Source organism: Diadema antillarum, unplaced genomic scaffold (assembly GCF_040938485.1).
Source record: "Diadema antillarum isolate AM-2024a unplaced genomic scaffold, OU_Dant_1.0 seq00000798_RagTag, whole genome shotgun sequence".
Taxonomy (NCBI): domain Eukaryota; kingdom Metazoa; phylum Echinodermata; class Echinoidea; order Diadematoida; family Diadematidae; genus Diadema; species Diadema antillarum.
In genome coordinates this window covers 1,389,292-1,404,946 of record NW_027271682.1, presented here as the reverse complement: position 1 = coordinate 1,404,946, position 15,655 = coordinate 1,389,292, and positions in this window count along the sequence as shown.

Sequence of the window (15,655 nt, the reverse complement as noted above, 5' to 3'; positions counted from 1 at the left end):
GTGCTTACGAGCTTGTTTTTTTTTTATTATCTTCATATCAATGCAAGAAAATTCATCAACGGGATCTGAAACGCATATTTTACTTAAATTGAATTAATCCTACATGAGAATGATGATAAAAGAATCTCGGAAAATTACGTATATATAATATAAATATATATAAGATATAAATGTCGGTGCATGTATATATATATATATGTGTGTGTGTGTGTGTGTGTGTGTGTGTGTGTGTGTGTGTGTATGTGTGTGTGTGTGTGTGCCTGTCAGATTGTCTGTCTGTGCTATGCCATGAAGTATGCCATGCTCTTCTTTCCTTTCTTTCTTTTTTTTTAAGAGTCTTGGGATTAAGTTTCTCGCCTGCCTAACGTCATTTGCAAAATTCCTCGCTTGATCTAAATCGAATCAAAAGGAGGCCCTATCCTAACAAACTTTAACCCCTAACATCTTTGACTTTGGCACACTGTATTGATAATTCCGACTGATGGCAGGTATCGGCTTAAGCACAGGAGAGAGTGCGTCGTATCATCTCCCTCTCGGTACCCCCTCCTGCGCCAATCTACAAAGTGACGTGAGTCAGTCCAGAGATTTGGGCAAATAGAGTCAGAAATGAACAACTGTCGATGGCCCTGTCCACTCCCAACCTTTCGAGAGAGCATCGAACGGTCCACCGTTAGTCCTCTTCATCTCATGCCTCCGTACGTTACACCTCTCATTCGTCAGGATTACATAACCATGATAATCCAGATCGATTCAAGAGCTGAGCAGGGTTCCCTTCTATCAAGGCAAGGATTAAACAGGTTGCAGATTTTTCGACAAAATGTAATAATTTAATTATGAGAAATGAAAACATGGCAGAATGTTGTGTCTAAAGATGATATTTGGTTTCTGGCGAATATCTTGACTGCATGCACCTTCTTGAGGCAATGTTTGTAGACCTGTATCATAATTCATTTGAAGCTTATTCACAGTCACCTTAATGATTGGAATCACGTCAATCAACAGACGAAACGCGATTTGACGTACATGGAGCAGCGAGGGCATATTATGGAGAATCGCAATGTTTTCAAACTGATATTCTTTGCAATTTACCTTCTAGCAGATTATGTCTGACGACTGACTTCAAGAAATAAAGCAAAGGGTGGCAAAAAGTGCTCTGATGAAGTATTTACCCCAGTTACCTTATTTGCCACCTTTTCCGTTACTACTCGCCTCAGTCATTATTACGCAATATTCTCATAGATTGTATAGAAGTAAGGAGCATAATAGAATTAAGTTAAGTGAATACACCGGAGAGTAATTCTACGGTTACGCCGCTATTCGAGGTGTTATCATACGTGTACAGCGTCCATATAAATATCTTTAGGTTTTCACTTTCTCAATATTTTTCTGAATTATTATCTTCTTTCTCCCTCTCTCTGCAAGTCCCTCGTAATCACATTTCCCAATCTAGTCTGTCGGTCTTTTCCCTTGAAGAGCGTATCAGTTATTTTCGGAGAGCTCCTTTCCGTGCCCCTCCTACGTGCGTGTCGCTTTCAACCAATCAGCGCTCCCAGATTGAGTTCCTTTCCCCCTCTAACTTTCGTTTCCTCCTTCTCGCAGCGGCTCCGGGTATAAAGTGGGGAGTGGTCCACAGACTCGATGCAAACGGTGACATATTCTGCTTTGGGAGAACTTACCGTGCTCATTGGTTTGCCGGATTCATCTGCGGGAAAAAAGTAATTCCAGCGAAAGTCTAACACCATGAATGTATTCACAGCATGCCTGGTTGCCTGCTTCGGTGAGTACAACAATTATTTTATCACAATTATGTACTATTAAGTATCAATTTAAATGGTCTATACGTCCTGTAGTTTCCGCTCATCTTTTGGGAAAAATGATGGAGCACTGGTGAACTACGTGTTCCCAGGTGCTACGATGCCGATATACATTTTGATTTCCTTTCAATAAAAGAAAAGTGCCCATGATGAAATTAGTTTTAACAGCATAATTTTGACCAATCCTAGAAGATCTAAAAGTGAATTCTTTTAAAGTAGTTGTGCTCTTTTTTTATATTGAATGCACGCATTTGGCCCTCTAAATTAGTTTGTTCAAGATAGAAATTCTGTTCTCTTCTTCATTTTGTTTGTCATGCTTTCATCATTCATGTGTTAAAATTCTATCATAAGATACCTCAGTCATCAAGAATTTTGTTCATTAAACTGCTATGTACTCCAATCATGTTCACAATGGTATGAGGATAAATGGATTTCTGTAAACGAATGCACTATGTCTTCTTGAAAAAAAAATTCATAAAATCATTCATACTTGATGCTAGACTACGGTTTTTATATGTACTAGTACCTTTTTTATCGACCTTAAGCAATATTTTCTTCACAAACAAATGAAGATTCTCGTCTAGTTCTTGTAAAAAAAGAAAAGTCACGCCCTGTACACCATGTTTCTTTCATGATACTTAGGTCTAGACGTCAGTGTGGTGTGTTTCATTCTCTTTCTATACATTGTATTTTTAGTTGCTCTTCAATACAAGGATATGTTATTCATTCTTGTCATTTAAGAGTGTCCAAAGTAGAGCCTTGATCATTTTCCTGGCGTTAGCAAACGCCAGGATTCACAGAGACTGATAAGAATAGTTCATTTCGTGGAAGACTATACAATAAGGAAATTTGTAAAATCACGCCAAGGTTTATTTTCACTGATGTCAAATAATTTGCAGCCTTTAAAGAGTTAATAACGTATTGAAGGTTTGGTACGTCATAACTGGAATGAACAAGTTATCTCGTTGGTAAAAGTGAAAGAAATAATAATAGTATATCAATAGTAATAGTAAAAGTAATAGTAATAGTAATGATAATGGTAATGGTAATAGTAATAGTTATAGATAAAAAATCAATAGTTATAGTAATATTTGATATTTATAAAAGTAATGATTGCTGTTGTTTTAATAAAAAAGATAAAAAAGTAGAGCAGAAAAAGGAGGAGGAGAGAAAGATTGAAAGAAGAAGAATCTAAAAATCCTAACCATTCAGACTGAGTGGCCAATAGGAGGGGAATGATTTTCAACACCTGCGTGTGAGGGCGGCTGGACCATATGTCAGGATCAATCAATTAGACTAATCGCACCTTGCGCGTAACCTATATCCGGATGACTTACACCATGCAGCAATAGGCTATCGGAGCAACTTACTTGATGGCGTACTACATGGGCCCTTGTTTATCCACCGGTTGATATCCTCATTAGGCTCCGTGTACTCTCTAAAAAAATCGAGTGAAAATATTCACTCTTAAAAGAGTGTATACAAAAAAAAAAGTGAATTTAGAGTGAAATTGGAGTGAATTTGGAGTGAAAATTTTCATTTTCACTCATTTTAGAGTGACCTCAGGGATCACTCGAAGATTTTGGAGTGATCCCTGAGGTCACTCTAAAACGAGTGAAAATGAACATTTTCACTCAAAATTCACTCAAATTTCACTCGAAATTCATTCTTTTTTGTATTCACTCTTTTTAGAGTGAATATTTTCACTCGATTTTTTTAAGAGAGTATTCAAGCATCTCTGATCAAACAACAGAATTACTCTATTCACTTATTCAACATTACCGTGACCTACTACATGTGTATGTGTTTAAATAGACAAATGAATAGATTTTAAAAATAGATAGATAGATAGAAAGCTGGATAGAACGATAGATAGATGGACATGGATGTATCTATGCTTATACATTGTATATCTGGCAATAACTATTTTGTTTCTGGAAAAAAACAGCCACCTTATCCTGTTTATCTCTGTTGTTCATGTATGGAAATAACGCCCCCAACCCACGTATGTTTAAGTGAGATTTTCTTTTTCTTTTTTTTTCTTTTTTTTTTGGATGAAGTCGAAGGAACATTAGGCCAACTTGATGAAGTGTAGTTGATATCAATTTCAATTCTCAATGTTCCTTTTTCACGTGTTGAGAGCATTCTGTCATTCTGCTATAGCTTTGTAAAATTGTCATGGTTACACACACAACATTGGCTATTTCTTTTGAGTGTTGAATTGCATACTGATTTGTCCAGAACAATTTTAGATGCATCTCTTCAAAAGCATTCTTCGAAATCTAAAATGTTGCTATTATACTTTGTGCTCCAAATAACTGTTGCTTAACCGTATGACTTGAAAGCAGTATAAAACCCGACTATTGTTCGTGATATATACTTTTCAGATAAGCATTATTATGATTAATCTTTAACAGATCATTGCCACATGACATGTTCATATTGCTCACGTTCCTTTGTTTTCTCTGAGACTTATTAAGCTCTAGAAATGTAGATTGTGCCTACTGCCTCCTTATTGTTCGTCTATCTTTAAATAGAAGGAATGAAAAGGAAATATTCGATCATCGCTTGGCGAGAAAAGAAATGTTAATAATGGTTGCAAGCGATAAATACAGCGCCCGATCCTCAATGTCACAGCTATTCCATTTTTAAACATTCTCACCACCGAGAAGTTTCAAGCCAGAAGAACGCTGTTGTCAATTAAGTATATTGGCATACTGCCTGCTGAAACGAACATACTGTATTGCCGTGCATATTACCCTAACTCTTGGGTAGGTTTGGACAAAATTCTATTTTTACAAGATGCAGAAATCCTGATTCATCAGATAATAAAAGTGGTTCCAAACCGATGCGTTAGTGCGTTGAAGGATACACGTGAGGAATTTTGAATTGATAACAGCCGGCTTTATACATTACCGTGTGAAGGAGACTGATGTTGCAGCATCTTTAGCAATTTCCTTGGAAAAAATTAACGGAAATTTGGCAGATTACAGCATGTTTTGTAAGGGCAACAATAGAAAGCGCAAGTTGATAATAGTGGGCTTCTTCAAGATTCGATATAAGGCCCCTGGAAAACGGGGAAGGAATGATAACTAATGTATTCTATACACCGAAGAACATGAAGGAGAGGTGATAGTCGAAATATCAGTGGAAAGTATGGATAAACAAAGAAAAAAAAAGGAAAATTAAATTAAATGAATTCTTCATGTGAGCGACCAGTAATGCGAATTGCAGGAACATCTTTATACGAGAATTTCATCGAGCCTAGAGCAATATTAATGCACTTTGTGAAGGGATAAAGTTATGGATTAGATGAATCATTAAACTAAGAATTAAAGTTAGATCAGATGAGATGAATTATTCGAATATTAAAATATTGGGTAGCCAAGGAAATGGGCGAAAAAAAAACATTAGATTTTTTATTCGCTACTTTTTGACAAGAAAGCAGAGTTAGCAGTTTTTTCATCCTGTGGTACAATTTGCATGAATTTTGCACTATTCTCAAACTGTGAGTTTTCCTTTAAAGGAGCCTGAATAAAATATGTTTTGTCAGGAAAAATCCTTAAGACTCTTCAGAACTGTACATGACAAAATAAGTTCATGCTAAAACAAACCGTGGCACAGCTTGCCGGGTGCTGTTCGTTATTCCGAAGGTTCGTTAATCCGAAACACACAAATTCCCTATACCTTGAGGTTCGTTAATCCGAAAATGAAAAAGGGTTCGTTATTCCGAACATTTGTAGCGTTATTTCATAGGTTCGTTAATCCAAAAATGAAATAGGATTCGCTATTCCGAAGGCTCGTTTATTCTTAAATGAAATAGGGTTCGTAATTCCGAAGGTTCTTTAATCCGAAAATGAAATAGGGTTCGTTATTCGGAAGGTTCGTTGATCCGAAGTGATATAGGGTCCGTAACGAACCTTCGGAACAACGAGCTTTGTTCATTTTCGGATTAACGAACCCTATTGCATTTTCGGATTAATGAACCTTCGGAATAACGAACCTTCGGACTAAAGAACCTTCGGAGTAACGAGCTGCAACCCAGCTTGCCAAGCATTCGATTTGAGGTACATCGACAATGTCTTCTCACTTTTCGATATCTGCTAGATGTGGTTGACCTTCATCATACCCTGCAATTCACTTCTGATACAGCTTTAGATTCTCGAAAAACAAAGATAAATAAAATATCTCTTCCTTTAACTTCATCGTATGATATTGCTTAGTGATAAAATTGTTGCAAGAAGAAACAATGAATAATATGAAAATTTAGTGAAACAGAAACGATAGGAGATATCTTATTACTTCACAGGATATCTAGAAATGATATCCGATATTCAAAGGAGAGGTTTGATAGTTGTTTTTTTTTTCAGTAATTCATTGCTTGAGTATAACTTCAAAGCGAAACGCTAGATTTCCCCCGTAGATGTATTCTATACTCTAGTATTTTCACCTATCCTTGTACAAGATGTTTAATCCATGACGAAATGGATCAAGCAAGAAAAAGGATAATGACAATAACATATAAAAGTAAGTACCTATAGCATGCGAAATATAAGAAAGTAAATAGTTTGTAAGCATCTGTTTCTGAATGTAGAAGAAGTTTTTCTTCTTTACTCCAAACTAGTGATTTGATTGGTAGGCGAGCGAATCGATAATTTTTTAGAACAGCGTGTTATTACATCATTATCATTTTCAAGTTTTTTTGTCAATCTTTTCACACGTAGGCTTGGCTGCAGCCCAGCCGGACCCATTTGGTGAGTTTCCGGACTATGGGGACCAGCTGGCAGGGCCCGATCTCGGCAACTCGGGCGAGAATACAGGCTTCAACGCATACGACCCGGTAGGTGCTGCAGGGGCAGGCTTTGGCGGTGCGGCGGGCGCTGGGGGTGTGGGCGGCTTCGGCGGTGCTGGAGGCGGAGGAGGAGGGTTCATGGGCCAGGGCCAAGGCCAAGGTCAAGGCCATAGGTCTGGTGTCGGCTATAACGGTGGCCAGCAGAGAGGATTCCCAGGAAACGGCGCCGGATATGGAACGGGATATGGTGCTGGTGCCGGACAGCCATTTTTTGGAGGTGGAGGCGTTCCTGCTGCTGCCGGCGGTACCGGAATGGGCGGTTCCCCTTACGGTGCAGGTACATACAACACCGCAGATCGGCTTCCGTTTAACAACAACCCGCACCTCGTGAAGGACGCCAGAGGAAAGTCGCAGGCAGTCTCGGCATCCACCGTGGCAGGAGCCACCATTGCTGTCATCGTCATTGTCGTAGTGTTCGCTGGGATCGCTTTTTTCGTCGTCAAGCAGAGGAGAAATTCGCGCATGGCGCTCTCGTCGGCTTAAAGCGTCCGCACGAGACCACATATTGGACATGTTGAACTATTCATGTAGTTTGATAGTACAATGTACCAAACTTTGGACAGCGCAAAATAAATGTACATAAAGATATCAACCTGACCAATATTATCTAGTGACGATTTATACCACGGTAGTGAAAATCGTGACACCAGTGGACATGAAATCAATATTATCATTACATAAGGCCCTATGCAATCTGTGAATGCTTTTCCTCTTATAGCATGTCATGTTTCAACAAAATAAAGGAACAGACAAGAAAAGAAGAGAATGTATTTGATATCCACATGTTCTTAGCTTGCCATAAAATGTATTCATCAGCCAGGTTTTAGTGCTTTCCACATTATTCTTAGCTCTAACCTTGACACATTTTTTATCGTTTTGCGTCGTTTTGTACATAATATAGATCACTCTTTGATACACTTTGCTATGTGAGACTTTGTATTTTGTAAATGTTTGTGTCATGTACAGTTGTCATTTTTTGTGTTACATCATTCGTAATAAAAGAAAACATATAGAAACATACCTTTTTGACAATTTACGATTCTATTTATACGTGCTCCCTGCCACTCAGGTGCAGATAATACTATTAACTCTTCATGAAGTAGACATGGTAGAAATTAGAATTACAATATACACTGCATAACCTTTTTCTTAAAGCATTTATTTGGCAAGAGCTTGAAGGGATTTGTATGAATATATGTATTGAATACATATATATTTATTTGTTTAATGTATTATATATATGTATATATATACATATATAATTATATATATATATATATATATATATATAGATGGATAGATAGATAGATATATGTAATACATTAAATAGATAGATAGATAGATAGATAGATAGAGAGATAGGTATATCATAGTATCTATCTATCTATCTATCTATCTATCTATCTATCTATCTATCTGTTTAATGTATCTACATAACATGCCTGCACAGGCACTCACTAACACGCTTTTATTGGTAATCATCGATTATATATATATATATATATATATATATATATATATATATATATGATTATTTATATACATATCAATGTAGGTATGTACTCGGCTTTATTGTATGAGGCAGAGAGAAATAAGGGCTGTTTTAAGCATATAACGCACTATATGGCTACAGGGTTCTTTAACACGTTGGTTATCAGGCTTGAAAGCAGGCTTCAGAAAAATTCTGTTGGAAAACATTGTTAGATGTACGCATAAGTTGTGCATGTGGCAGAGTTCTTTTTTTCTTCTTCTTCTTCTTCTTTTTTTTTCTTTTTTTTTTTAGTTTACTTGCCGCGTTATTGCCGTAGATGGCGTATTACTCTAAGCAGGAGGTTGCCATCTTCACACAATCATCATTATGTCTCATTATACTCTGCCAGAGCATGGAAACACTTTCCTCCAGACAATGACCTGTCTCTTGTAAACTACGAGGAGCAGTAATAGCAGTAGAAGGAGGAGGAGGAGGAGAGGGAGGAAAACAGGAGGAGGAAAAGCAGGATGAGAAGGAGAAGGAGAAGGCCGAGAGGGAGAAGAAGGAGGGAGAGAAGGACGAGGAGAGTGAGGAGGAGAAGGAGCAGAAGGAGGAGAAGAATGGGGAGAAGGAGAAGGATGAGGAGGAGGAAGAGAAGGAGAAGGAGGAGCAAGAGAAGGAGAAGGAGAAGGAGGAGGAGAATGGGGAGAAGGAGAAAGAGAAGTAGGAGGAACTAGGAAGAAAAGAAGCACTGTTTTTTGTCCCTAACACCTCACCACCACACCCTCCCCCTGAAACTTAGAAACGAATGAGAAAGAATGTGACTAATATAACTACTAAACGATTACACAAAAAAACACTTATAACTCGATGAGTACAGCTGTGAGATTAGTTTGGTCAGCAGGTCTACAAATCTACTGAAAGAATGTTTAAAGACAGCTTACTGGCGGTTACCTAAACATTATTTTTGATTGAGTCAAGGTGAGAGCCACAGCATTCCGGAAAATGAAATTTCCTTGATGAAAGGAATTATCAGTGTGGAAAAATAGTCAGCACTCATCGCACTAGAAGGAAAGCGATGAAGGAGAGAGGGAGAAAGAAAGGGGGATGGACACGGATCTACCTTAGATAATAATGGAAGTTTGAGAGGGTTTGAAAATTTTTCATCGACAAGAAAAACATCAATAAAACAATGTAAAACAAATTTAAACAATCAAAAATCAAATATTAAAATTAGTGAACAGTGACCTTAAGCATTTTGGCTATGCCTTTTTTTAGGAGGGAGGGGGAGGGCTGTTGTTACAATAGAACCTCTTGCCCCCTTCCGCCTCCCATTAAACCGACCCTGAGGAACGCATGGAAGAAAGCCCACCGAGATACCAAGGGTCTGTGATGTGTCCCTCCAAATGGCAAGAACAAGGTGTTATAGGCCTCACTTTATTACTTGTGCATCCTTCTCCATAGACACATTAAAAAAAGATATGTGAAATAAACGAAGGATTCGGGATATCTTTTGCTTTTTCAAACAACACATTTGTTTTTGCTTCAAACCAATTTGCAAGGGAGTCTCTCTGCTACAACTATAATGCTCCCGTGTCTTTAATAAAGAGAGCTCGCAGTTTCACGAACTAAAAGAAAATGAATAAGAAAATAAACCTGTTTTATATTAAGCAAAAAGGAAAAATAAAAAGGAAAAAGGATAATGAGAACTGCTTATCTATAGTGGAAAGCCAGTGAAAAAAATGGAGTCAAGAGGGGCCTGGGCTTTCAGCCCTTGAGGAATCTTCGTCAGAAACATGCCAGAGGCAAAAATTAATGACCAACAATCGCCCATGCCAAGGTGAGCAGACACGCATGGAATAAGTAGATACAACATGCACTGTCTCGGACGGGCTATAGGGACACAGAACAGTGAGAACGAGAAGGATTGGATAATCATGGAGGTACATGTACCTCCATGGGATAACCAAACAGGTGAGGGGACTAAAGCAAAGAGGAGAAGTATAAGGCAGTAATGATCCTAAGAATCTATTACGGACAACCTGTGAAGGATATAGATGAATAGGGAGGCAACATCAACGGATCAGGAACAAAGCAAAAGATCATAGGAAAATGGCGCAATAACAACAGTATGAATTACGGGGGGGGGGGGGGAGGGGTCAAGCACAAATCCCGCCCTGAAGTTGGTGTAAAAAGTGTGACAGAAAGTGAGAGCTATAACTAATGCAGTTAAGTAAATAACACATCAACGCGGTTATTGTAAGAAAATACAGTGCTTGCTGTACAGGAAGAGATAATAAAGCACAAATCTATAAGGAAATCACTATAACTAATAGCATGAAAAACTCATTTGTACAACTTGCTTGAGCTAGACCTACTTCTAAAATACCCCCACCCAAAAAAAAATTATAATAAATGAATAAATAAATAAATAAATAAATAAATAAATAAATAAATAAATAAATAAATAAATGAATAAATAAATAAATAAAAATTACAAAGCCATTTTAGAGTTTTCCTTTTTCCTTTGATCCATTGAGGCATTTCCAAAATATGACAAGAAATAATATCAAATGGGGTATCATTAATTATTGACACGTTTGAGTGAAAAACCAAACTCTCGCAAGTTTTTGGTTGCACTGGGTCAACTTAACTCTACACAGCCGACGCTATTAGGACCCTTCCAGGCCCAAGGGGGGGGGGGGGGGCACATTGTGTCCCCCGCCTATAACTTCTTTATCTATTCATACATTCATAGTTGGCACATGGGTAGAGCAACTCGCGCTCTACAAGACCCAACATTTTACATTTGTCAACGTCACCCAAGAGGTTGCTATTTACCAAATATATAAAAAAAATACATAGGAAATATGCTAAAATCATGTTTTTTTTTATATTTCGTTATCGCCAGAATGTAGGTTTTTATTTCATACAAATCATTTTTATACTTGCCAAAAAGGAAAAACAAGTCAATCTTCACTATTTTGTTAAGGTTGAAATTTCTCAAGGTCATCACATGGGGGCGTTATTCAGTAGAAGGCACCAGTGCCGTATATAGAAGGCACTGCGATAATCAAGAAATAAGAGACCTATGATGCATTGTGTGGGATAGGTACTGTAACACAATATTGTTATTACATTTCATATTTCCATAATATTGGAATTTTGTATTTGACGATTGATAATGATTATAATGAACACAGACAAAACTTGTGTGAAAATGACACGAAAGAAAAGGGTAGGGCCTAGTCTTTGGAAAATGCTGCATTTTCAATTATATGTATTTCTATTATTTTATGTTTGATGCCTATTACACCCAAGAAGACCCCCGGTTTATTCTATTATTGTATTGTTAACTGAAACTGAAACAGAAAATCAAGCAAAATCTCACTGACATGGTTGTTAGTGTACAGTTACCATGGCAACCAGCAATATCGGACATAGCTGATTAGAATTATATCAAAATGTTCGCAATAAAATTTTAGGAAAAGTTACAAAATTTAGTTGAAATTGGGAAAAGGGCGTGGGAGTGGCAAATGAAAATATGGTAGGGGGCTCAATGTGCCCCCCCCCCCTCCTGGGCTTTATAGCGTTTAAGCCATCGCCATCTACCTCAACATCAACAAAAGTTGAACAAATTTACGATTGTATATTAAAAGAACCGTACTGGTATTATGTACCTCCGAGAATATCATATTTTATTTTTGATAACATTAGAAAAAGAATTGATACACTTGTACTGAGATAGAGGTAGCAAATTATGTAGAAGAAATATTATTGATAAGATGGAAAGGTTATTTGAAAATATACACAGATGGATCAAGGCAAGACAATAACAATACTGGTGCTGCTTTTTATGTTACTTGTTACTTGTTACTTGTTGCAGTAATCCCATTCGCAGCTCCAAGGAAGCTATACCGGGATGCAAATCGTGTCATGTGCCAGTGGAGGTGCCAAAGTGACAAGGTTGTGTGTCTCTCTCTTATGTACAATAAAAGTGAGAGTGTCTGTGCAAGTAAAAACATTGGTCCCTTTTTACAGCATGTGGGACCCAGCAGGAGGTTGCATCTTGTTGATGAAGGGCAGCACAACCTCTCTGAACGTGGCTGGGTTTGGAGTGAGTACCACAGATCCTGGTAAATTATTCCATAGTCGAATTGACCTTGAGAAAGTTGCAAATTTGAATGCGTCTATTGTAGCTTTGGGTATGACATATTTGTCTGGGTGGTCATGTCTTCCGAAGTAGGTTGCTGGTATGATTCCGTGAGGAAAAGGCATGCAAACGAGTTGATGATGTAATCGATGGAAAAGAGAGCACTGGGAGAGGAGCCGGCGAGAATGGAGGCTGTCCCATCCTAGGCCTGAAACCAAGGTTGAGGAGGATGTTGTTCTCCTGTAGTCACAGTAAACGAACCGAGCCACTGATCTTTGTACCTGCTCGAGTAAGTTAACAGCTGTGACAGTGTGAAGGTTCCATGCCTCTGAAGCGTACTCCAGTTGAGGACGGACTAACGCAGTGTAGGCTCTGGATTTAACCTCTTTAGAGCACGGTGACAGAGTTCTGCGAACGAGGCCAAGTGTACGACTTGCCTTATTCCTGATGTTCTGGCAATGTTGATTCCATCGCAGGTCTGTAGTCACTGTCACTCCTAGGTATTTGTATTCTTTGGCCCTAGGTATTACATCTTTGCCAAGACGGTACGTGTAGGTGTGAGGAGTGCGTTTACGGGTGATGGAGAGGATAGCACATTTTTCAACATTAAACTTCATTTGCCATGTAGTAGACCAGGATGACAGCTGCAGGAGATCTTGCTGCAGAATGTGATGGTCATCATCAGACAAGATTTCTTTGTAGATGACACAGTCATCTGCAAACAGCCGAAGTAAAGACTTGATGTTTTCTTGGATGTCATTTATGAAAATGAGGAAGAGAGTCGGACCAATGACTGAGCCTTGGGGGACTCCAGATGGGACGTTCTGCCATGATGACTTAGAGCCATCAACAACCACACACGGTGTTCTGTCTGAGAGGAATGCCATTATCCAGTTTAGTGTATCACCTGAGATGCCATAATATTGGAGCTTGATGCGAAGTCGTTGGTGGAGCACTCTATCAAATGCTTTTTGGAAGTCCAAGAAGATGGTATCCACTTGGCTGCGTTTCTGAAGGATGGAAGACCAGTCATGTACTGCAGATGATAGCTGTGTGGTAGCTGATAAGCCCTGGCGAAAGCCGTGTTGGGTATCAGTGAGAATCTTGTTTGATGCCAGATGTTTGGAGACATGGCTAAGGATTACGTGCTCCATAATCTTACAGGCAATGCAGGTGAGAGAGATGGGACGGTAGTTGAAAGGGTCATTCCTCTCACCTGACTTGTGAATCGGGGAGACAAGGGCCTGTTTCCACTGAGATGGTATTGTGCCGGTGTTATAACTTTGTTGAAACAAGAAGGACAGCACAGGAGCAATTTCGTGGGCCATAAGCTTGAGAAGCTTGGGTGGAATTTCGTCTGGTCCGCTGGCTTTGGAAGGGTTTAGCTGCTGTAACTGTTTTTCGACTCCTCTCCTATCAAAGTGAAGATGTCCGATGGGCAAATAGGGAGACTAGTCCTTTGATGGTAGATTCTGCATGTCTTCCTTGGTGAAAGTGGTGTGGAAGAAGTTGTTCAACACTTCTGCCTTTTCTGCAGCTGCAGAACATAGTTTTACAGCAGTGCGCAGGGAAGGTATTCCAATCACTTCAGTGCAGCATTTTCTGATGTAGGACCAGAAGACTTTGGGATTGTCTTGCAGACTTGCTCCAATGATGTTGCTTATGTAGTTGTCATGGGCTTCATGGACAATCTTAGCCACTTGATTTCGAAACATTTTATCCAGTACAAGTGTCAATGAAGCTTACGACAATCTAGTTGATACCTTGCAAAGTCTTCGCAAAAAATCTACTCAAACCAAAAGATTGAAAAATACGAAACGGGACCCCAAGAAGCCGTGGATAACTTCTGGCATTGTACGCTCCATAAATCGAAAGCAGAGGCTTTATAAGAAATATTTATTTACCAAGTTGCAAAAAGACAGACTGCGTTATAAAAAGTTTCGAAACAAATTAAATAGTTTGATTCAAACTTCTCGAAAGATGTATTTTGAGAAATTATTTCAAAATTGTCGCTTTGATTTAAAGAAGACGTGGTCCATCATAAATGATTTGATCGGTAAGAAGAAATCTCGAACTCTTCCAAATTACATTACCGTCAATCAAGAGAAAGTGTACGACAACCAAAGCATGGCTGAAGCATTTAACCATTTCTTTGCTAAAGTTGGGAAAAATGTTGCTTCAGAAGTTGGCCCATCTGATATCGATTTTAAGACTTTTCTTTCTGGAGATACCCCAGTAAAGTCTTTTTACATTTACCCCACAAATGAAAAGGAAATATGTAATATCGTAAGCAAAATGAAATCTAGTTTTTCTACTGGAATTGATGGGCTCAGTTTAAACTTTTTGAAACAGATCATCCCGTATATACAAACTCCATTCACCTATATTTGTAACCTTTCGATCTTTTATGGAGAATTCCCGACCGCCATGAAACTAAGCAAGGTCATCCCCGTGTATAAATCAGGCGATTCAAATACCCTGAACAATTACCGACCTATTTCTCTTCTCCCTTCCTTGTCAAAAGTCTTAGAAAGTATTGTCTACGATAGGCTCTACAAGTATCTCACTGCCAATGCTTTCATCACTCCCCAACAATTCGGCTTCCGTAGAAAGCACTCAACCGAGATGGCGCTTCTTCACGCCACAGAACTCATTTTGTCCTTTGTTGAAAACAAAAAGAAAGCGTTAGGAATTTTCATTGACTTGAGCAAAGCATTTGATTGCCTTAATCACGACATACTTCTGCAGAAACTCTCTCAATACGGAATTAGAGGTTTGGAGCTTCAGTGGTTTACATCCTATTTAAAAGATCGAAGACAATACGTTCACTTCAAAGATTCTGATTCTGCTATAACCCTGATAACCACAGGTGTGCCACAAGGGAGTATCCTGGGCCCTTTATTGTTCATCTTATACGTGAATGACCTTGTGAATGCGTCTGATCTTTTTTCGTACATTTTATATGCAGGCGACACAACGCTATTCATTTCCGATGATAATCTTCAATCACTTGTTGCAAACTCCAATAGAGAATTAGGGAAAATAGCAACCTGGTTTCAGACAAACAAACTACTCATGAATACCACAAAAACCAAATTCATGACATTCAATCCCAAAGGAAGTAAACAGCCACTCTATGCCAACATTGAATTACATGTGAACGGCGTTTCAATCCCTCAGGTTGAATACACCAACTTTCTTGGATTGCTCATTGACAACAGACTAAATTGGGACTCTCATATAACTCACATTTCAAAGAAAATTAGCATGGCAATAGGTATACTGTGTCGTGTAAGGTCTTTTTTGCCAACTACCACCTTATATTCTCTATACAACGCCCTGATAATACCCCACTTAAATTACTG